This window comes from Ammospiza caudacuta, chromosome 5, assembly GCF_027887145.1.
Source record: "Ammospiza caudacuta isolate bAmmCau1 chromosome 5, bAmmCau1.pri, whole genome shotgun sequence".
NCBI lineage: Eukaryota > Metazoa > Chordata > Aves > Passeriformes > Passerellidae > Ammospiza > Ammospiza caudacuta.
The window spans coordinates 40,928,950-40,953,089 of NC_080597.1; the positions used below are offsets into that span (position 1 = coordinate 40,928,950).

The 24,140-nt window shown below is 39.0% G+C and overlaps 1 protein-coding gene across 3 annotated transcripts in view; it reads left to right on the forward strand.

Moving 5' to 3' along the window:
* The window catches only part of OSBPL8 (oxysterol binding protein like 8), an 82,916-nt gene that overhangs the window by 9,785 nt on the left and 48,991 nt on the right, over positions 1–24,140 (forward strand). Inside the window, exons 1-2 of one of the 3 annotated variants that reach the window (XM_058804562.1) lie at positions 18,975–19,060; positions 23,661–23,697. The gene's annotated coding sequence lies outside the window, so the exon portion shown is untranslated. Of the gene's footprint in view, positions 1–18,956; positions 19,061–23,660; positions 23,698–24,140 lie in introns of those variants that run through there. The other 2 variants (XM_058804564.1, XM_058804563.1) reach the window with 2 other exon arrangements.

The following is a 24,140-nucleotide window of genomic DNA, read 5'->3' on the forward strand; positions in this document are numbered from 1 at the left end:
CCTTAATGCAAACAGCTACATTAAAATACCTGGGAAAGAAAGTCACCAGAGGAAAGCATGGATTTGAGGTCTGTGAAACTGGCAAGCAGAAAGCATTTCCCCTACTGAAATCACAATTCCATCTATTTAAATAGCGCACAAAGTTACTGAGTGTAAGCAGAATTTTTAAGATACAATTGTGAAATCATCAACAAGAATAAATGTTCTTCCTTCATGAGGATTGTTCTCCTTTGATTAAAAAAAAGTCTGATAAGGCCAAGGAGCACTGAGCAGAAGGCTTAAAGGTTCTAATCAAGGTAGAATGCAGTGAGCTGCCCTATAAAGTGAAGGAGAAACTGGTGAGAAATAAACCTGAGTGTACAGATGGATCTGTACCATGGCAGCTACTTTAATTAAATATTAACTATACCCACTTACTGTCAGTGCTTCAAAGAACACTGCTCAATATTCCTCTCCATGCACTAATCAGAATATTTTTCTTTGAAGCTCAATAATCCGTTTTTTCCAGTGTCATCAGTTCTGTGTGGCTGTCAGCTTGGAGCAGAGAAACACACTTTCTTCTTAACTAAACTAAGAACTGGTGCAAGGAAATGAGGCCTGTGGTCTGAGAGGGTGTGTTTTTTGGTGGTTTTGCTTTGCTTTCTTTTTAAATTTGTAGAAGACCTCTGCTCTGGTCACTGTCAGATCATGTGACAAGTTGTGCTACTTTGGTGTTCAGAGACCTTGTTGAATTAAAACAAGCTTTTGGACTTTCCCCCTGTTTTTGACTTATAAATAGATTTATATTTATATTTATATTTAAATGTCTTCAGTAGACTTTAAAAGTTTCCTTGTATGTCTTATTGTTGATTTCTATCTGATTCCTAAACAGAGCTTGATTTCTGTCAAAAAGAAGATTAAATATCTGGTAGGTGGTGGTGATTTTTCAAGCATAACAAATTGGTGATTGCATGTTGTACCATTTATTGAGTAGAAATATTTATTTTTTGTTATAAATTGTCCAGAAAAGAACTTCAATACAGATTTTAGCTATTTATTTTACCAATTATCGAATTGTATTCACCCTTCTTTATGAAATGAAGAAAAACTGGACTTTTTTGCTTATCTTAAGTAATTTTCCTTTGTGATTGATTGATTGTTTTTGTAAATATAACCTACTTATGAACAGGACTTGTGTTATCTCTTAATGTAAATATACTGAAATAACCTCCATCTTGTTAATTGCCATATTAGCAGCATGGATGGAATTGAGGCATGAACAGGATAAGGCAAAAATCAACGTTGAGCTGTACTGTTTCAGTTGCTGTAATCTGTGAATGCTTCAAACTATCACCTGTAGGCTTTCATTCAAAAAGAGAAGAAATTATTTATCTTTACATACTATATAGATTAAATATTTGCCAGTAGGAATCTCTGACAAATATATTGCAGATGTAGCTTTGCCTGTCTTCCTGCATTTTCATGCTTTTGTTTCCTTACAGGGATTTATTTCTGAACTCTATTCCTTAATTATTCTGGATAATAATTTGTGGACTACTTCTTCCTCTTATTGCAGGAAAAGGAATTCATTATGCATCTGAAATAATTACCGGCATAACATTTCTCATGCTGAGAATAGTTAAAAATCATATCTTCCTGTCTTCTTCATCAGAACTTGCAACAGTATATTATGCATCAGGCTGCTGAAGATCCAGCAGAAGAATTAGATGGCTTAGTCTGCTTGTGGAAGAAGAAACCAGTAATTTTTCTGTAACAATGTGGACACTTGGTACTGCTGTGTAGCAACAGGAGGCTCAGGCTTCTCAAACTGCTGGCTCTTTTGGGTTTAATTTGGAACTTCAGGAAGCTAAGGCTTGTTGCATTTTAAGAAAACAGTGTTAAGTGTTACTTCACTGTGTATTGTTCTTAAGAACTAAATACAATGAGTTTAATTTGTTTTTCCTTTTAGTTCTGTGGAATATTGTCTGGCAGTCGACTGTTTGTGAATTTAATATCTAAAAAAGCATTTATGCTGGCAGCCCAGGAAAAGGAAATTAGAGGGAGAGAGACCTGGTGTTGGTTTCAATGTATAGTGTTCAATGATGTAAAGTGATGGCTGAAACATGTCTGCTCTATTGCACGTAAATTTCAACTGTGATTCATTGTAGGCATTTTGTCGATGTTTCTGTGGGTTTAAAAAAATGTGTTAGTTTCCAATGTTAGCTAACAATTTCATTTAAACAGTTTGTTGTTTTTCTGGTGGTATGGTTTGGTTGGGGTTTTTTGACTGTAAGTTTCCTGTAAGTGATTAAAACATAAACTGCTTGCTTAGCAGATATTTCTGTCTTACAATGCAGATTTTAGGAAGCTTGGGTTGTCTTTCTTGCCAAATGAGTAGCATCTGTTGTGATTCATTTGGCTTTAAGGTGTTGGGGGAAATGTTGTGGAAGCAAGCTCTTGGCTCATAGAATAATTTTCTGAATATAGTGCCTTCATAGAGATGGTGTTTGATTTTGCACCTCTGCCTGTCACCTTTTGGATGGAGGGAAGGAAGGAAGAAAGGGATGTGGGGCATTTTTGGTGTTTTTTCATTTCTTGTTGCTTTTGTCAGGGAGCAGATGGTGTTTTAATGACTTGTAACTTGCTATAGCTGACCACCTGCAATCTGCACAGCATGTTCTGCAGCAGGGCAGCCCAGACAGGGGAAATTGTGGAGGAGGGAAAAGTAATTGCTAAACAAGTTTCATGGGAAGTCTTAGATTAGAAAAGGACCTGAGTGAAGGAAGGTATGCATATGTTATCAGGTTTTACCTTTCAGTCTGAAAGCTCCCACTGAATCCTCACTCCCTTCTCCAGTGTCAAGGGTCCCAAGAGTTGAATGGTGAGGGAGAAGAAAGGATGAGGCTTTTTTATTACCACTCACAGGTATGATAGGTACAGTTTTCCAACTCTGCTTAGCATCTGTCCTCTTCTTGTGACACAGTGCTGCTGTTGCTATCAGTACTGAACAAAAGCCCACTTGAGCTCTGGCAGCCTTAGTTGCCATCCTGTTTCAGGGTCATGTTTGCTTGAAATTTGTTCTGTGATTTAAAAAAAATACATTTATCTCTGTGTTTGTCTTGCTGTGGTCCTCTTTTAGGTGATGGCCCTGTGTCATCAAGTGTTTTGGTTGTAATTGTCTGACTCTTCTCAACATCTTTTCTCCATCCCAGCTTTATTCTATGCCCATAAAAGTTTTATCTTTAGCTTCACACACCTCTCTCATTTAAACAAATAGTAGCATATTTGTTTTTTCTTCTTTGCTGCTGTCCTGGCTGTCTTAGCAATTCAGAAACCTATCAGCCTTCTTCTGTCCTTTTGTGCTTTGCTTTAATCTCTCTGGAGAAAAATACAGGTGTTCACTGATGGAAGCTTGCATGATGCATGAATATTTTGTAGTTGTGAAATTTTAAATGTCTGTACTTGAATCCCATGCATGACAGACTTTGCTGCTTACCTAGCAAAGATCATGCTATTGTAACAGTGCGGGAGAAGCTGCAGTTCAGGTGCCTATGTCAATGTCTCCTCCCTCCTCAAACAAATATAGCATAAGCTATAAAGGAAAATTAGTAACACTCCACTCCTCCCAATACTGATTCCAGGGGGTTGTTATCAGCATAAGTTTATTTGCTCTGACCAGCACTTGCAGGAGCCCTACTGCTGATACTCTGGTGGAATGCAGTGCTATCAGTGTGCTCTCCAGGACAGCCTTGGACTTTGTTTCCTGACTTAATGAGGATGACATAGGTGTCTTGGCTTCTGTTCCTCCTTCATCATCGCTGTTTCTGGTGTCTCATGCATCTTCTAGTTCCCAGCAAGTGTTTTGCTGAGTAGCAAAGACAGTAATTTTGATCTTCAGCAGGCTGTCCTTCCTTATAAGGAATAGAAATGCCAGACTCCTATGGATTCTGATTTGTGAGCATTACAAAGACAAGCTGGCATGCTTGGTGTCCCGAGAGCTGGTGTTATGTGCTTTGCTTGAGATGCATAATGAGGCTGACAGCTAGGAGATGGATTTTACCTGGGGGAGCATTGAAATTGCTGTTGAGGTGGTTCCTAAAGCTACTGACTTGCTAGTGATGGAGTAATTTTTCTGCCCATAATGAAATGGGTAGAAACCATGATGGTCATATGGGATTTGCACAGTTTGCCCTTCAGCCTGCTTCTGGCATGTGTGGCAGAAGACATAAGAGTTGTAGTAATAGCATATAGCTTACTTTGCTTTTTTCAACTCCTGCTAAAATTGTAGGAAGAGAGAGAATTGGAAGTCAGAGCAATATATATATTTGGATTCATGTTACTTATGTTTTCCAGGAATGAGTGGTGGTTCATTCCTGAGAAGCTCATGCCATGCATGCCATGATGTGAACAGTCAGCTTCCAGACAAAAGTGACTGCTTTTGGGGGGTTCTGTGTGGAAAATGTGTTGCTGACAGACTACACCTATATTTTAGCATGAAATTGAGATGTTTTCTGTGCAGGCAATTACTTTCTGAAAGTGCCTCAATTTCAAGTGAAGTGAAAGTCCAGGCAATCCAGATGTACACCTGCACTAGAACAGCACTTTCTATTCTGAAATATGAGGCCACTATGGAAAACTTGATTTTTCTTCTGGTAATCTGAAACAAAATGTCTGAGTGTGCTCAAATCCCATACATGGGAGCAGTTTATTGTGGATCTGTGTTTTAAGGATGATCTCGCCTGTGGTAACTTAACATTTCTGTTTAACTGACATTATGGTACATTTCTTTAGGCATCTGAGAAGGTTGCTTTTTCAGATTAAAGCAGTTTGTATACTTCCTTACCGTGTGTGGTATGTTGTGGAAGTGCCTGAAGGCTCTTGGAGCACCCTTGGAGTGTATTCCCTGCGGGCAGTCCTTACCTCAGGTTAGGGCAGGGCGGTGAGCTCTGTGAAATGCTGCCACCTACAGCACTCTCCGGGGCAGCTGAGCAGCATCGGCAGAGCTCCCTGGAAGTTATGAGCCATGAAATGTGACATGGACATGATTCTGACTTTCTGCCACTTCATCAAGGACCTGTTTTCAAAATGAAGAGCAAATTTAAGCTCTTAAATTTGCTTAAAATTAAGCTCAAATTGTTGAAATAATGGAACACATGCCTGGTAGGCAGATATATTGTGTATATTTAAAAATAAATATGGGGAAGAAAAAGTAACTAATGCCACTCTGAACTCCAATAGTGAATGAAGTTATACTAAAATATAACACTGGAATATATCACTAGAAACCAAATTTTGATGTTAAAACTGAGTAGTAACTATAGAATGGTGCTCATCAGCTCAGATTCACTAGAAAATCAGAAATCACTTTACCTGCTTTTCCTTCTGTTGAAGTAAAGTTATGAGAAGAAACATGATCATCACTGAGTCACATGCATCTGAATTTCATAGCAAGCAGGCATAATTTTTTTTTTCTTTATGGTAAGAGGAAATATCTATGATGTAGGAAAGAAGAAGTTAGAAAGAAAGAAAAATGAGAATTCCAGCTCCTCCTGCCTGTCTAGTTGTTCTACTAATTTCAAAATGGCAGACATAAAAAAAAGCAGGTTGGGTTACATAAATTATAAGTAGATTTCCTTGTCAGTAGGCAATCTAAAAGGCAGAATGAATGAGAGAGAGAAGTTAAGCTCTTTGAATGGGAACTGTACTGTACAATTACTATCTGTTGTTAAAGACAGCATGAAAAGGCAAAATCTAACTTCATAGCCCACTTAGATCATCTTTATCTTTCTACTCTGAGGCTATTTTTCCTGTTGAACCTTCAGTTCTGCCTTCATAAACTTTAAATGTTTCAGGATATTTGTGAAGAATTTTTCAGTTCTTGTTAAAATGTGATTTATTTATTTACTAAAACAGCTAACAGATCCTTGAAGGTGTCTAAGGAGACAATTGTGCTATGCTTTTTTTTGATTGAATGCTATTCTCCAGTCCCAAAGTAGACAGACTGCTTAGCATTTTAATTGGTTTTCAGGATGAATTCAGGTTTAATGTTCAAGGCCAAAGACAGGGTTAGAAGGTTAATTATACTTATCAACATTTGGGAACAGTCAATTCTCATTGTATGTGAAGTGTTGGCATAGTGCTTTTCTATTGGGAGAAACTGCTTATTACTTTCATGCTTTAACTGGAATGTTTGTGTGCTTATCTTGGTTAGGTAGTTGTCTCAGTTAGTTGAAATTTTGGTGCTTATAAATGCATTTGAAATATCTAGCTGGCTATTCACTTTTAATCTGGATTTTATTAAGTTAATAGCACTACTAGAGTTACAAACCCTAATTTCATATTGCATGTCTGTCGCAGACAATTTAGATACAAAAAAGCTGAAGTTGTGAATTTCACAGAAGCTGTCAGGGAGGCAGTGTAAAACGTGCCACTGTATTAAGAACTACTGGCATATGGTGTGCTTTCTCAGGTTGTGATCATCAGAAAGAGGTGCTGATCCTTCTCTGAATTCTGTTGAGGGCTACAAAATGAAGGAACGAAATCCTTTCTCATGTGAAAGATTATGTAGGCCAAGCTGGTTTTTAGATTAGAGGCTCTGCATGTTTGTTGCTGTCATTAAAATCAGTATTACTTGGGCTTTAGCTTTACAATTTTGGAAAAAAGAACCCCAAACCAATACATTTTCACTTTCCTACATGTTCATTATAAGGTTTCTTGGACAAATCATAGTTTTTAAAAGTTAAAGACTCTACTTGTAGCTACACTGTACCTGCTGAAGTTGACTGGTTTGTGTCTGTGACAGCTGTTTTTGGATACTTAATTAGTAATGGATTGAAAGTGCTGGGCACGGGGTTCCTCCAGTTGCCCCTTTTGCCATTGCACACGGTTGGAAGCGTGTGCTGATACTTACTCTCACAGCTGCTCCTGCAGGGATCTAAATGGGTACCTGCACTTTTCTTCCTTCTGTCACCTCTGCAGTGTGTCAAAGGGACCATCAGAAAGGGAAGGTGCCCCAGGAGCACTCTCTTACACTCTGGTAGGTTGGGACATGCATTTTTGTCCAGTTACAGCTTCTGAGCAATTGCTGCCTAGCTCCATTTACTTTGTGAAGCATGGAAATTAGTGCTTAGTTCTTTTCCTACACATTAGACTTGGAAATACACGTGTAAGCTGCCTTCAGGGGAATAAAATGTGTAACATTATACACAGAGGTGTAGTTGACTGCTTTGGCAAAGATACAGGGTATTGAATTGCTTTATGCTAATATTATCTCAGTAGTTAAGCTTGTGTTATCTTGGTGTTGTGTGTGATTGTAAATATGAAAGTAAATTATAAAATGCTGTTAACTGATAATTCTTGTCAGTTTGGGGGACAATATTGGGATGTTCTAATCCTGTGAAAGGCAAGAATGTAGGTCTTTTACTCTAAATAAAGAAATGCATTCCCTCTTGGAACTATTCTTCCCTTATTTATCCTCAAAATAGCAATTTAAATTGTTTGAGCTTACATCCCTCCTTCCCAGCATTTGTTTCTGTCTTTTGCATTCCTGAACTATGTCATGGGTCTTGCCCCTTTATTGCCTCTTTTAACTAGCTGATTATTGAGGGGCTGGATAGAGGGTGTTGGGGACGCAGGATTCAAATTTCCTATCACACAGTCCCGTGGGATTGCACAGCTGAGAGGATTGTATTCACTTTAAATCAGGTGCTCAAGCTATCTGATGGCCCCATTAAACCATTTTAGGGGAAAGAGAATTCCCAGTACTTGAGTAGACTGGGTGGAAGAGGAGGAGCAGGTTCCTTGTCCATTAAATATTTGTTTAGCCTTGAACAGAATAATGCTTTGATTAGGATGTAATTTTTTTTTCTGTCTTTGTTTTCTTCTCTGAAGCATTTCAAAGAACTTCCAAGGAAGTGTCAAGACTTTGTTTTCCTGTCTCTGCTTACCACCACTCCCTGGTTGTCAAGGAACAGAACCCTTTATCCCAATTGTGACACGTTCTCAATTGATGGAAGCAGAAGAAATAGAATCTTTTATATTGGTCCCTGAAGCAGAACATTAAAATTGCCCTCATAATATGTGCTTCTTGCTATAAAAAGTCTTGGTGCCTCCTTGCAGTATTGGGAGCAAAATGCATTCTGATCTTCAGAAATGGGATAGTTTGGTGAACAAATATGTTTAATTTCTGTTCTTGAGGGCTGGCTGTAATGTTTGAAAAGCTTGACTTCTATTTTCATCTCTGTTTGTTTGTTGCAAATAGTGTGAGCAGTGGCTGACTTACATTAGGCAGTGATATCGACCTGATTTCTGAGGGCTGTGAATTGCAGATGAGTTGTCACTTGATGATGCTTGTCATTCATCCACAGCTGTTTGTTGTGGCAGGCCAGGTGCTTCTCATTGCCCAAAGAAATGTACACAGAAGCTTGTAATTTATTATATAGAAATGGGTAGGTAAACAAGAGCTTTATTGTTAGATCACTAGCCAAGTCTGCAATGCAACAATACTGTACAGTTCCTGTGGATATGTTGTTTAAGTATTATTGGCTCATCCTGTTAAACTAAAAGCTGTGCAAGATTGTTGCAGCAGTTCCAAATCAAAGTAGATCAGCAGTTACTCAGTAGCTTCAGAAGATGAGCTTGGGTGTTTGGTGCTAAAAGCACTAGTTCTTGTTAAGCCTTGTATGAAGTCTATTTGTAATATTTTTCTCCCGTATTTAAAAACCCCACAGAACAACAGTGAAAAACGTCCCCAAAAAACTCCAGCTTTCCTCCCTAGAATCCCCCCAAAAACCTCACAAACAATAAACAAACACAAATAAAAAACCAACCCTGCTGAAAAACCTATGAAAGATCCTGAATTGTGATCAGGTAGAACAGCACTGACATCTAAAAAGAAAAGTTGGGTTCATCAGCTTGTTTTACTTTAGTGTTATAGTGAAAAAAAAAAAAAAACAAACTTGGCATAACCAATGGAAATCTAAATTAGACTTTCTAAAGCTTTTTAATAAACCATGGTGTGTAAACCAGATACTATTGCTGCATGTTTGAACCTGCTGCTGCTTTAAGTTAGGATTTCTAGGGTTTTTTCTATTGCAGTAGGCTACTCTGACCTTTTGTTCTTAAAGTCTTGTACAGATATCCTGTATCTTGAACTTGTATAAGCTACCTTGTAGCGCTTGCCAAAAGAAATTTAAATAAAGGTCATTTATTATGTCATCAACTCTGTTTTATTATGAAGAAGAGACACTGCTGCTAAAATAAGAAAATTAAATTGTATATGAGAATAAACATAAGGTTCCTGTTTGAAATATCTGTATTTAAGCCTGCAGAAAGCCCATTTTTTAGAAACCTCCCACACAACTTAACTGTATTCCAGCCAACACAGCTCAGCTGAAACTTGTTTGCCTGGGTTAAGACTTCTTTCATATTTTTGTTCTTGGAACTTGAGGTGTTTTTTGTTTAATTTATTTCAGGTTAGAGCAGAAGTTAGGATTATAGTTACTCTCTTAACTGGGTTCGTGTGAAGTGTATTCATGATGCTCATTCTAGAGGTAATCTCAGTTCTTGCGTTGCTGAAACAACCATTGGCATACAGAAAAGTGGTCCTGTACTGGTAGGTCTTTGGAAGATCTGACACTTAAGGTGTCATTTCAATAACTATAAGAATTCAAAAGAGGCCCTAAGGTTTCTTTCACCCTTGAAAATAAGTTGGGCATTCCTTTCAGTTCTCAGTGGTGGCAAAATACATAGAGTGAAGGATGGACTAAAAACCTAGTAGAATTGCCATTAGAAAATTGGTCATTGCACTTGCTCAGTTTTGGAAGTATATTATTCATTTAATGGAAAATCTTATGGATTAATTTAGGCAGTCGGCTGCAACAGCACCTGATGTGGCAGTGTGCTGTCTGTGTGTTGGTGCCTGTTTGTCCAAGCAAAATCACTGCAGCTTCTGGGTTACAGAAACTTTGGGGTAGTTTAAGCTCACATTGTTACTTTATTGGCAGTAGGTGAGAAGTACTCACCTAGTCACATATGGCTCATCTAGCAGTTCATAATTCATTGATCTGTAATAGTATGATTACTTGCAGTTGTTTATCAGTACTCTCGGAACAGCTTTCTGAAAAGTCATTCCTTATGGAGTAAATTGTATTCTTAAGCTGCAGATGAGACTTAAAATATTTCTGTATCTATGATTGGTTATATCTAAAATGTTTAGGTGCGTCAGTTGATGTACTGAAGTAGACTTTTAAGATCCTCTTATTGAGGCTTTTTCAGTACAATTAATTAATTCTTATATTCTTAAAATGTTTTTCATAGCCTTGTGTTTTGTTTTGGAAAGTTCCATGCAGAAGACATCCAGGTCTGTTTGCTCTCACAGGAGGGCAACTGATTCCATTTTGGCATCAGCATCAGAAGGACTTGTTCTGCTACCTATCCATCTTGTCTGTGGAAACATCTCTGCTGACTAATCTTACTTTTTCATTTCAGAAAAACCTCTACAACAACATTGCTTTTCCTGTTGCCTTGTCATGATTCCCTTCATTTCCTGAAGTAGTTTGCAGTTGGTGTTGGGGGAGTCTGTAGCTGTACCACAGTGCATGCTTATCCAGGCTGTTTTGTTTTGGTTGAAGTGGAGGTGAGTGGTGTCCCTCAGCTGTTCCTCACCCCTGCTGTGCCAGGCCTGCACAAGTCCCATGACCTAGCCCAGTTTAAATGATTCTCATTTTGTGAGCATCTGTTTAAAATAATTTGCAGTAGTGGGGATTCCTCTTGACAGAAGAGGATTAGGGAGCACCTGCACAGACAGGTCCACAGGCAGTTCAGAAAAACCTCAGCCACAGTGGGGAAAGAGGTGGTAAGGACCAGGTGTGGAGGACTGGTAATCTCCTAACCCTTCCAGCTGTCTCTAGCAGAGGGTGTCACACTGCCCCTTCATACAGCTGCCAATATGGGAGATGACAAAGAGTACCATGTGAGAGACTATTATTAGTAACTTTACAGATGTGGGAGAAAATCAGAGGGTGGGATTCTGAAAGGAATATGGTTTGTCATGTCTCTAACCATTTAGTTTTAGTCCATCTTTTTTTCTTCAAAATCAAGACTGTCGTTTGCCAATTTAACCTTGTATGGTTGTGTATGATGCCCCCTTAGTTCTATTTTGCTGGTTAGTAGTGTAGCAAAGTAACAAAAAAAGTATGTAAAAATGCAGTGCTAGATTTGATGTTGAAAGGTTTGAATAAATCTTCTTTGCCTACTTCACAATGAAATAAACAAAAAAAATCTGAATATTTTATGAAGCTTCATAGGTTTTCTCTTGAATGAACAAAATCAATGGTTTATTGCCTCTCTTATTTTTATGCTCCAAAGTTAGACTGAGCCCTAGGTAAAAGTGGCTCGTGGAGGTGAAGTGAATAATGCTGCAGGTAACTAGAGCACCTGTAAGTGAAGAAATAGACATTTTTACCATTAAGACCACCAACTGATTTGAGTCATGGGAACAGTCTTGCAGATTCTTTGTCATGAAGACCTGGATAAGTTAGGGAGCTTTGAAGCGTATTTCAGTGGCAAAGAGCTCCAGGACCTAGGAACTCGAGCTTTTAGAGAGAATGTTGGGATTTAGTACCTGGATGTGACTCTTACCATATTTGCTGTACTCCTTCATTTTTCAGAACAAGTTTGTTTGTGGAACCCAGCTTATGGTAGTAATTATTGAAGTTGCAGTGGGCATTCAGAAGTTTGTTATGCTTTCCTTGGCCTTCATTGCCAGCTAATTCTCTCAAAAGATAGCTGAGATATCTGTACTGTCCCAGGGTTTTTTCCAGATGAGAGATGTTTTCAAGTCCTGTTCTTAAACATTTCAGCTTTCCTGTGTTTTTTTGGTGGCTTGGTATTTGATGGTTTTTTCCCTTCTGAAAACAGCAATACAGAAGCAGAGGAAACAGCTTGCTCTGCATGTGGACTGTTTATTCAGGAAATGAGAAGGCAGGTGATGAAACTCAGGGTGGAAGGAAGTGTTTCATAAGGGTAGATTTGGTGGGTGATAGCATTAAGTGATCACAGTGTACTTGGGGAACTTGAGGCAGTTGTTGATTCTGGTTTGTTTATATTTGCAGCAGACTTTTGAGTATTCAAATACTGCAATTCAGAGTTAATGTAACTATGCAGTTTGCCATCTATGCCGTCTATATAATTACTGGTTTTGTCAAGTTCTCCTTTTTGGACTGACTTCACATTAGTAGGAATTGAACCTAGAGATTTTCTCAGCTCTCAGATTTCTCTTTTAGAATTGCAGAATACAACCAGTTCCTAATTCTTCTGAGTTCTTCTTAGTTAAGAATGTTAGTTTGAGAGTCGAGAAGAATTTGTGGTTTCTTTGTTTACCAGATCTTTTACTGGTTTTTTTGACCCTGTTGCTTCTCCTCCATTTTTACTAGTAACTTTGCTTCAGTTCCCGCTTTCTTGGAACTGATCTCAGCAAACACAGGGTACTTGGCATGCCGTGGCACTGTGTCATGTGCAAGAAGCTGGCCTGATCTGTAGCTTGATAATGAAGTGTACTTGGTGTGCAGACTTGTTAGCTGAGAAGGATGATCTGTGGCCTTGTGCTACAACCAGAAGGCTTCTGTTCCTCTGGTGCACTGTATTCAAAGAGCCTTGAGAGCAAGACATGCTTCCTCAATTGCCTTCTGTGCTATTGCTGCTCCCCTGCTGCACAGAGCAAAGTGAAAGTGCCTTCAGCAGTCATAGGACAGCCTGAAAGACACTTAGATTTTTTTGAGAGCCTTTGTTTGATCACCCTTGCTAGATTTTGGGTACAGATTTCGTTTAATCTCTTGAAACAGATCTATACCTCTTAGGAGTTGTAGGTAGCCATAACTGTTATAGTTAAATCTTAATATCTAGGAAACTTGTTCTTTTTGGTTTGTTTTAGCACTTAGATGCCTTTGTCAAGAGAGTTACCTTAAGCTTCCTTGTGGACCTTATAGAATTGCTTACCTGGAGTTCACCTGGTTTTCCTGACAGATAGCTGAACATGAATCAGTAACATGCCCTTGCCACAAAGAAGATGCATGGTGCTCCTGAATGCTTTAGAGAAAGCACTGCCAGCGGATTGAGAATAGCTGTCCTTCCTCTCTGCTCAGCACTGTTGAGTTCACATCTGAGCTCTTGGGTAGTTCAGGGCTCTTGAGTACTGGGGGGATGTGGATGTGCTGGAGAGATCCAGTGAAGGGCTGTGAAGATGATCAAAGGCCTGGATCATCTCTTGTATGAGGAGAGGCTGGAAGAGCTGGGTCTGTTCAGCCTGGAGAAGAGAAGGCTCAGGGTGAAGTCATCAATGTGTATAAATACCTGAAGGGAGGGTATAAAAGTGGCAGATACAGGTTCTTTCCAGTGGTGCTCAGTGATGATACAAGAGGCAGTGGGCACAAACAAAAACACAGGGAGTTCCATCCCAGCATCAGGAACACTTTTTGACTTGGAAGGGCGACCAGGCACTGGCACAGGTTGACCAGGGTGTTTGTGTAGTCCTCATCCTTGGAGATATTCAAAAGCTGTCTAGACATCCTTCTGCAAAGGGGAACTTGGGCAAGATGACCTTCAGAGATCTTTTCCTACCTGGACTATTCTCTGATTCCCTGTGGAATAGCATTTCTTGGGTGCTGTTGTGATTCTGCTTTCCAGCAAAGACTTAGGTGAATTTTTATCCTTCTTGACATCAATGTAAACAACTTGTTTTCTTTTCTCCTAGTATGCCTTGCCTTTACTTGCTGCCACATTGATCTTTAAAGTAAATGTATTGTTATGCTTGTGTCATCTTAAAAAAATACACTATATTCTCATCTGATACTCATCTTGAGCAATTTAAATGCTTCTACTTCTTTTGGCTTTAGGGAAAGAAAGCAGGCATCCAGCAGAGCTCAGTCAGTTTGGAGGTCTGAGCCCAGGAGGGCACTTGCCCTCTGGAAAGGCTGGGTCAGGAGGCAGCAGCCATTTCACAGGCAGCCAGGGGCAGGGCATGGTGGGGCTGGTTTGGTGCTGGAGCGCAGGAGGGCTCTGATACTGTAACAGGTCACAAAACCATGCTGCAGTGCACCTGCCCGCTCTAAGGACCCTAGTGGTGCTCCTTAGGAAGTCAGCTAAAACCTGCCTGTATAATGCACTGTGCAGGTGTTCAAGTAACTTGGCCATTGACTAAAAAGAAAATGTGTTAGATTCAGGGGTCATCTCCACCACTTGCACTTTGTGGCTGCACCTTGACTGAAATTCAGGAATTTGTGTGGGAACATTGGGGACTCTTGATGAAACTCTCCCCATTTAGTGAAGTGTTTGAACTGAAGCTAGTCTTGTGTGGGAGAAGGGGAGGAAGAGTCCTTTTGTGAATTGGATTATAATTTAATATTATAAATATACCACCAATTGTATTACTGCCATGGTGTCAGGGTTAAACTCTCTTCTGTCTAGAACAAATATGTTTGGTGATGAGCTCTTGTTATGCTGGCAGAAAAGGGGCCTTGCATTGCCTAATAACCCCTTTATCTAGTTAAACATACCCTGCAATAAAAGTTTATGTAATCTGGTTAACAGAGAATAGGTAATAAATCAATGCAGAACACTGTCATATCCACTTCACTGATCTCTATAGGACTGAACAAAAACTTGCTACCACAGTTTCTCTCATGGCTGTGGCACCTAAGTTGTGCAGCTTTTGATCTGTGGTTGTGTACCTATATCTAAGAGAATATTGGGTAACAGCACAATACTGAGACATCCATTTTATGGCTTTTGAATTTTTTTTTTAAATGATGGGAGTTGTCTTCTTACCTCTTCCCATAGGACTTTTTAGCATGTATGTGTGTAGATAGTTAGGAAAGATCCTGTTCATGCAGAGTAGTAGCTTTCATTGATGTGTTTTCTTTCCTTCTGTGGAAGATCTAAGGAGGATTTTCCTATTCTCAAGGTCCAGTGAACTGAAAACCAAATAGTTAAAAAACTACCAATGGCTGAAGCAATCTGTTAAAACCATGGAACCCCACAATGGTTTGGGTTAGAACAGCCCTTAAAAATGTTGTAACTCCAATCTCCGTGCCATGGGCAGGGATATCTTCCACTAGACCAGGTTGCTCAAAGCCCCACCCAACCTGGCCTTGAACACTTCCTTGGCCTTCAAACCAAGGCTCTCAAAAAAAATCTTAAGTGTCTTTCAGGGATGGACATCCACAGCTGCTCTGGGCAGCCTGTTGCAGTGCCTCACCACCCTCACAGTAAAGAATTTCTTTCTACTATCAAATATAAACATTGTGAAAGTGAAGTAGATCTGTGAATGACCCGGTGGACTGACCTGCTGACCACGCTTCTTTTGATGCAGCCCAGGATACATTGTCTTTCTGGGCTGCAGGCAGATGTTGCTGGGTCATGTCTAGTTTTCATCCACCAGTATCCCCAATTCCTTTTCCTCAGGAAAAGAAAATTCTCAACCCATTCTCCCCCCAGCCTTGGGTATTTGTGCTTGCAAGTATTTGTCCTGGGGTGGCCCCAGCCCAGGTGCAGGACCTTGCACCTGGCCTTGTTGAACTGATGTCCTGAGGTTCACACAGACCCAACTCTGGAGTGTGCCAAGGTCCTCTGGATGGCACCCCTTCCCTCAGCTTGTCAGCTGCACCACACACTTTGGTGTCATCAGCAAAAACAAGATGCACTCCAAGTGTTCACAGGACAGGTTATGGATTGTGTGATAAGAGGAAAACATTTCCCTTCTGCTTTGAAGATACATTTCTGATTTGTTCAACCTTCTTCACAGTCGGAGAGAAAGAGCTTATTTTGTGGCAGGATTTGTCTGATTGGTACAGTGCTCTAAAGTAATACCTTTGTGTGTGCCTGATTGTATCCAATGTCTATAAAGGAAAAATAGCTGACTAGCTGGCTGTCATTACAGAGTCATTTTGAAATAATTTCATTTGGCGTGTACCCGTCTGAACACTTAGGCTTTTAAGAATTAATAGTGTGAAGGAGCATTTGTTAATTAAAACCTCAAGCTGACCAAACTGCAAACACTTGTGAATGTAACAGAGAGCAGCAAAAGCATGTCATGAACATTCCCCAAAAGCTAGAAAAACCTAGATCAATAAAATGATACATTTGGGGTTGTATCTTCAAATCTAATGGTTGGATTAGCTAAAGTAGAAAAGAGCTTGCTTGTGGAATCACCCTTCATAATAACCTGGCTGCATTTACAAATAAGAAACTTCCCCTTCCCTACATTGGTTGGAAAATTATTTCAAAGCCTTGGGGCTCAGATGGTTAGAAACATTCTCTAATTTTCAAAATAAATCTGTTCTCCAATTTCATACTTGTTTGACTCTTTGGCAGTATCCTTTTGCTGAGAGAGCCCTTTTCCTTCCTTTGTATTTATTTTGGCATATAACAGAAGCAATATTGTTCACTTTCAGCCTTCATTTTGCCAAGAAAAATAAGGCAAGCTGGCTGTCTACTCATAAGCTAAACAGTTTGGGGGAAGGTAGTCCTTAACCATTTCTGCACCTGCTTTACTGTTTAAACAGGAGCAGGTAGAATTTTTTCCTTCCTTTTCCCAGAAGACTTCTCTGCAGCCTTTAAGAGCATGCTGGATTGAGTCTTTGGGACCACAACTGATCATGAATGCTGAGAATTAGACCATTGGGTATCTATCTGTCTGATGGTGCTGCTCTTGAGACTTAGATAAGGAAGGCTGTCATCATGTGAGCAGATGGAGGAGCAGAATACACCAGGAGCATTGACAATAAAAATGAAGAGTTAAAAAATGTTAAATATAAAAATGGGTTAAAAGTGTTTTAGGCTGAATGTTCCTGTCAGCAAAGATCTGTTCGTTCCGATAACTTGAGTATGGTTACAAGTTTGTGTAACTAAAAAAAGCTGAAAACCTGCTTTAAATAGCAGTGCTTGCATCTGTTTGTAATGCCACTCATTTTTCATCCTATTTATAAGAGTTTGGTGTTTCTGCAAATTGCATATGCATGCAGTCTGGTGTTGCTGAATTTCCCGCTAATAAGAACACCTAAAATGAGTGTGTGGGGGAGAGATGAGAAGCAACAGACATCAAAAATCATCAGCCAGGTCTGCATCTCATATTGGCTGTGGAAGGTAAGGGTTGCAGTGCCTGCTGCTCTGGGAAACAGAGCTTCAGGGTGAATTCCTCTTTCTGTGGTAATGGCATCTTTCCTTTTATTAATGCAAATTAATAACTTGTAGTCATCTCCTTTCAGATGTCTACTGTTTCTAATTTACATGAGAGCATCTAGCCATGCTTCCCAATTATGTGCCACCTCAGTTAATCACTCAGGTGCTTGAGCAAGGTCCTCCTCACTGGGCTGTCATTGGACTTAGTTCATTGGACTAAGCCATAGAAAACTTTTAACTTTGCAGTTTTGTTAGCACACAATTGTTTTGTTAAACTATTTTTAATGGTTCCTTTTGTGGTTTACTGGCATATGTTATAGTAATTACCTAGAGTGTATTAATACTGTATGTTTTTTCCTGAGGGAAAATTCTAACTTGCTTTACATAATACAAACCCAAATCCCAATTATAATAAAACATGGAGAGCAGTAGAATAAATGGTTATTCTTTTTAGTGCCATTTGTTTTCATGAGTGTCTATTTCCTGGGACAGACCTTGAACCAGAAGATCTTGTGTATTCTGGTTATCTGTTTGCCTTTCTCTCATCCTCCTGCATTCAGGATGTTCCTCAGGTTCCCTGCAGGGACTGTGATGTGTCTTCCCAGCTCACTCTTCTGTCTTCATTTAATCTGTTTTTACTAAAATTTGCCATTACCTTGATGTGGAGTTTAAACACAATATGCAAACATTATAGTGTAAAAAAAATATCACCATCTCTGTGCTACCCCTGATTTTGCACAAGTGTTGGTTTAGCAATTGAGTTTGTAATTTAGCTGCTTCCTGCCCCCTCACCCCACCCAAGACAAAAGCAGAGAAGAAAATTGTCCTTGGGCTGATTCTGTGCTGAAGCACTGCTGTGGCTGGCAGGAAGGGCAGAGTGAGCGCGGCTCTGTGGATGGTGGGAGCGCAGGGTTTGTCCCTGTGTGATACCAACTGCACTGCTCCGAACAGGTAAGCACAGCCCCTCATCCCCTGCTCTCCTCTTGGATGGAGGTCTGGGACAGAGAGCTATGGGCTCTGGCTGAACATCTCACTAGGCATCCCAGTTTGATCTGCGCCTCTCCTGAGACTTGCTTAACAAATCAGTTAAAACCCTTCTTTTCCACTGAGTTTTGCTTGATTCCAGGGTGTGTGCTTGTCTCGCTAATGCCTTTAAATATGCTGTGGATACTAGGATTCATTGTAGATTTCATTCTCTTGCAAAAAAAAGTAAATAGGAAATGCCTAGGGAATGAGGCATTGCTTTCTCGCTGTGTGTGATGACCCCCAGAGGAGTGCCTGCTGTGCCACAGAAGGTGCTGCCTTGCACTTACTTAATTTTTGTGTTTTGGTTCTGCAAAGCAATACATGGCTGTTTCTGGAGTTATGCTGGGAAGCCCTCAGCTCTGGCTGCTCCAGAGTAGCTTTGTTTTGTACCCAAACAGTTGGTGTGCACATGCCTGTGGGGGGGGAGCAGTGTGCTGCTGGGAACTCTGGAACAACGGGAAATACAGGGCAAAACCTGTGGGTTTCTTCTTTTTTTTTTTTTTTTTTTTTTTGCATAACTCTTCCTTATTTGTAGAAGTAAGTGCTTCTCTCTGTGAGTAGTTTTTGTTTTGGCCATTTTATCTGAAACTATTCTCTCCATTCCTTAGCTGATTTCTCTGGGTAAATGTTCATGTTTTGCAAGGTACTGTAAAACACAGAGGTTGTTACCATGTGAGACTATTTAGCCTCATAAAACGGAGGGGAGAGAAAGTATGACTGTCTAGTGGATTTCAGCCCTTGGAATTAAATTATTACATTTTTCTTTTCTTCTCTAGGATCTCAAGTAGCAGGATGGAAGAACTTTAACTGATAGAGACAGAGAACAGGCCCTCTCACCATGGAGAACGTGCCGGTTGATGGGGAGCTGGATAGAAATTCAGTGAGTAACTTAAGTGTGCCTTTGTGCAGTGACATGACTGTGAAGATGCTTTTGCAGGGAGAGGGTTAAATGACTTGAATCTGTTCGCTTTTGCTTTGAATTGATACTTTTCTGGTGAATACATTTGGAATATTATGTAGTATCATGTATCATTTACTAGATTCTCATGGCAGGAGGGCTGAATGTCAAAAAACTTTTAGATTTTTGATTTGATTTTTGGATTTTGTATCAGAGTCCCAGAGGAAAAAGGTATTCCTCTCAGTCTAACTGGCGCTTTGCTTGTTAGTGATTATGGACAATAGAAAAAATAATGTTCTTGGTGGAATGAGGAGCAGAAAAGACAGAAGGAGTGAATAGCATGATCTTAAGAAAGTTCATCAAAATGAGTCTCTGTTTTACCAAGACTGCTTTAGAAGAATGCTAAGTGTAAGGATAGATTGCCTTTCATCCTATGTGCTTCTGAAGTGTCATCTCAGAATAGTTTTTTTTTAAACTGATGCTGTATTGTAATAGGCTAGTCTAAGCATTTCTTATCAAAATATCAGTCAGTGGGGTAATTGTCTAAATTGCAGTTACAATGTCAAGTTTTGTGTGTTGCACTACAAGTGTTAAAAACATTTTTGAAAGCTTATTTGGTAGTCTAATATACAGCCTAGTGTATGTCATAGTAAAAGAAGTGAAAATTAAATATTAAAAATACCATATGTATTTTAAGAGAGATTGGCCCAGTAGTTTTGAAGACCTGTACTTTAAGAATAAACACTTTGAAGACCTTTAGTCAATGCAAATCCTTCCCAGAAATGTAATTTTTTTGAAATCATGTTTAAAATTTTTCAGTATTCCCGACTTTTAGGTGCAATCTAAATTTTTTTTAAAGTTCCATTGTCATGATAAAATGAATGAAATACATATGTTGTAATGTGCATAAGGAATACTGAGCAAAATCTTTCTCTACTTTTAAATTCTTTGGGATGTTTCTAGGAGGTATCTGAAAAAAACTTGTTTAGAAGTGTCAACTTTCTAATTTCATTTTTTGGCTGACTTATTAAAGAACAAAAGACAAGGAGATCACAGGCCTTAATGCTGTGCTTTTTCCTTTCCAGAATCAGTATACAGAGAAAAGTTTCATAATAAACGCTCTTCCTGTCTCACAATTAGGTTGATACGTACTGAATATAAATTTGAAGACAAAGGCTGTGACAGCTCAGCTATTTTTGTAGTCTGACACCATTAAAACAGTGCAAAATAATAGATGCTCTGAGTTCTTGTCTGAGAACAGTTTTTGTCTACTTTTCTATAAAATAATAATTTAATCAAGTCTCACTTCCCCAGAACTTAGAACATTACATGGAAATGTATGGTATAAACTGTTGTTTTTTGAAATATTTTCTTAGAAATTTTTAGTCACTTCTAATTTTTGCTGAGACATACATTTAATAAATAATTTGCCTGTGATAGAACTTGTACAGTCAGTGTCAGTCCTTGTTACTTAATACATCAATAGACATAAAAGTACTTTCTTTCCTTGAAGCATTGAATCATTTTTATTGATCAGATTTGTAGGTTGGGTCAGTGGTCCTGAATTTAATCTGATTTGATTAATTTCAATGGTTTACATGTATCAGAGACTGCCTTCAGGGAAAGTCTGTCTTCAGCAAGGTGAAAACTCAAACTTGGCTTTAGAATTTAATGGTATGTTTTGATTGTAAAAATACTGTTTTAAAATAACTTTTGTGATAAAACATTCACACGTGCTAGCATGACACATGCTTTTGCTTTTACCCTTATATTCAACAGGAAAAGGTTTTTGTTTTTTAGAAGAACTTGGCAGATATAACCTAAAGTTTAGCAGCAGTTGTTATAAGCTTTATTTCTGAGAAATGAACATCTAAAAATAGTGCTCCTTTGAAGCACGTAAGCTGCCTTTGTATAAAAACAATTACTGCTGCTGTCTCATGTGATACTTTATATTGCTGGATTTATATTGCTGGTTTTACTTCTAGGTCTTAGTCAAAAACTTTACTGGGAGGAGGACTAGGCTTCATGTATTTTGGTAGCAAAATTTTAAAGTAATTGTGCCTCTGTAGAAATGAAATTGATCACGTAGTGTTGAGAACCTGTCAGAGGACTTGTTCTGTAATCTGTAATCAAAGTCATCAGTTATATAATGGGAAAAGAAGGCTAGGCCGTGCCTCTGGGAATATACATATGTTTCACTTAATTTTCTAGATTTAGAATAAGAGTTGTGGGTGGTGATGGACAGGAATGTCCAGAGAGCATTCTTTTCAGAGAAAACCCTGAACTAGTAAAATGGTAATGTTTTGTTCCCTCAGTTGTTTGGAACCTCAGTCGGCAGTGATACGAATTGCAGGTGATAGAGGTGCAATGGGCCATTGGAAAATGAAAAGGTCTTTTTGGCCAAAACAGTCTTATTTCAGTGCCTTAACATCTCGCACCAGTGTTTAGAAATATATAGTCTGCAGGTTTTAGGTAAATACACAGACCCAAATACCTCTGATGAAGAGAGAGGGTTGAGCAGCAACAGAGGCAGTTTGGTGTGTAAACAGAATGTCAATTGGAGAAGATAGAGGACAGAATTAGACAGGCTTGTGTTTCAGCCTCTGGCATAGGACCTGTTTGTACCAGTTCATAGGATTAACCATGCAATGCTAAAATATTTACATGAAAAGCCCCTGCATTGCCATCTCGGGTGACAGGCTGCCCTGCTCTCTGGTGTCATGTTGTATCTTGGCCAGGGCTGCTTGCAGGGCAGGCAGTGAGACAGGACCTGCTGTGCTGCCTTTCCCGCTTGTTTCCTGCACACGTAAGTAATGCACTGCCAGTGAGCATCTGGCTGAGCTCAGGTACTGCTGATCCTGTCTGTTCACAGTGTACTTTTCCAGCTCCATTCTCTTGCTGTGCAGCAGCCCAGTGCTGAACAGCTGTGCTCCCAGTCCTTCAGTCAGTTGCTGGATGTCTGTATAGTTTCTGCAGGCTTCTTGTTCTCTTGTCAGCCGCTCTTCTCTTGAATCTAAAATCAGCACAGGGTAGGAGAGTTCCAGTCTGAACATAAACTGTTTCCTAGTCTGCGGTATGTTATCTGTACATTAAGAATAAACACTTTGCCATGAAAGCCACTGAATTCTTGAATACATTGCATGTTCTACTACTCAGATCTGTCTGGTAAGTTCATGGGTTTCGCTCTTTGACCTGAATTTAGTCTCTGGCAGAAATAGAAGGTTATTTGCCAAGTGTGCTTATATTTTATTTCAGTTTTTCCAGATAAGTCAAGTCCTGTTCCAGAAAGTGCATAATTGTGAAAGAGGGGTTCCCTCATCTTTCCAATGATGTGTACTGCAATTGCTGTATATTCATTTGCATTTGCACATTGCAGTGTCAATTTACAATTTAACACCCTTAGGCAGATGTGAGGGATAAAAAAAAAAAAATCAGTGTTTCGAGGTCAGGAGTGCAAGACAAGATTCCTGCTTGCAAAGATTTTGATTATGATTTTTCTTTTTTACATTTCCTGCTGTTAAGTCCTGATAAGAGAGACAAGATTGGATCCTCTTTAAATTTCAATACTTTATGGAGTACAATTTTTTTATTTGGGATATAGAAGATATGTCATGTTTGGATTTATTTTATTTTTAAGGAGAAAATGTTCATGCTGATCAGTATTCTTGTGTTCTCCTTTTCTGTTATTCACAGATTTCAAATGCAGTAAATCCGTAAAGACATAAGTGGAATTTGCCTTTTATCTGTACATGGCTGAGCACAGTGGGATCTTAGCCTTGATTGTGGTCTTTGTTAGCAAGGATTTTAAAAATATTCCAGATCAAATATCAGAAAGGCTTACAGGATATTACTGTGTAGTTACCCTCCTTTAATGCCTGTATTTGATGCATTCAGTGGGAGAGAAATTCTAAGCAACTTGGTTCTATGGAAATACTCAGATATAAAATATCCTCTTAAATTTAAAACTGCACTGTTTGTCTTGCATCCTAAGCAATTTCAAATGTTACTTGTGTTTGTAGATGAGCTGAATCTGTGGCTTCTAAGTTTGTGTTTGTATTAAAAAGCAGTTAGGCTTGGATCTAGCATTAGTAGGTGCTTGCACATTACTTATGGCTTTAAAGGTTTTTCTCCTTCCAAAACACTTTTCTGAAAGTGGAGTGGCTTTGGAAACATTTTGTGTTATTTCAGCTTTCTTCAGAGCTTCAGTCTTTTTGAAACCACTCCAGCTTAAAATGTCTTTAAAAATGCTGTGTATCAAGTCATAGGAGCACTAAATTGCTGCTGGAGAGATTCCACTCACAAGAAGTGGTTGAGGCAGCTGCTGTTTACTAATGATGGCTTCTAATAATGGCTTTCCTATAGGCGTATTTGTCCGATTTGTTGCTTCAACTTTTCTGAACTGTGGAGTCTCTGGAGGTCTTGCCTTTGGCACTGAGGTGCATGTTGTATTTTAGTTATGAACTAACACTGTTTTCATTGTCCTTCTTTCCCACTGCTGCTGCTGCTTTTTGTGCACTTGCTTCTTCCTGGCCTGGATTTTTATGTTTGCTGTTCTTCATTCCTCAATTGTATGTGTACACAGCATCATGGTGAGAACAGAGACTCTCCTGAACTATCAAGTAAGTGACTCCTCTCTCCTACATTATGTTTGCACATATATTTGTAGTAGTTAATAGATATCTTTGCATGTAGTTGCTGGGATAAATACTAAGTTTTCTTCTTTATCAGAATTGAGAAGTTGAAGTGTGATTAAAATTTGCTGTTGGAAAAGTATTTTGCCTGGCATACCACTCATACAAAAGTTTTCTACTGTAACCTTTATTTTTTCGTGGGAAAAGTTTATTCTTCACCTCTCCCAGTCATGGCCAGGAAAAAAAAAAATCTTTTATATTATTTATCTGGAAGGGAAAAAGCTATTTTTATGAGTTTGAAGTGAAACTTTCAAATGCTATTGTAGTACAGATAGTAAAGATATGGAAGTAATGGTTCAGAAAAAGGTTTTATTTTTGAGTGTGTTGATTTCTAGTGCTATGTGTGGTTCCCTTAATTTCAATAATTTTAC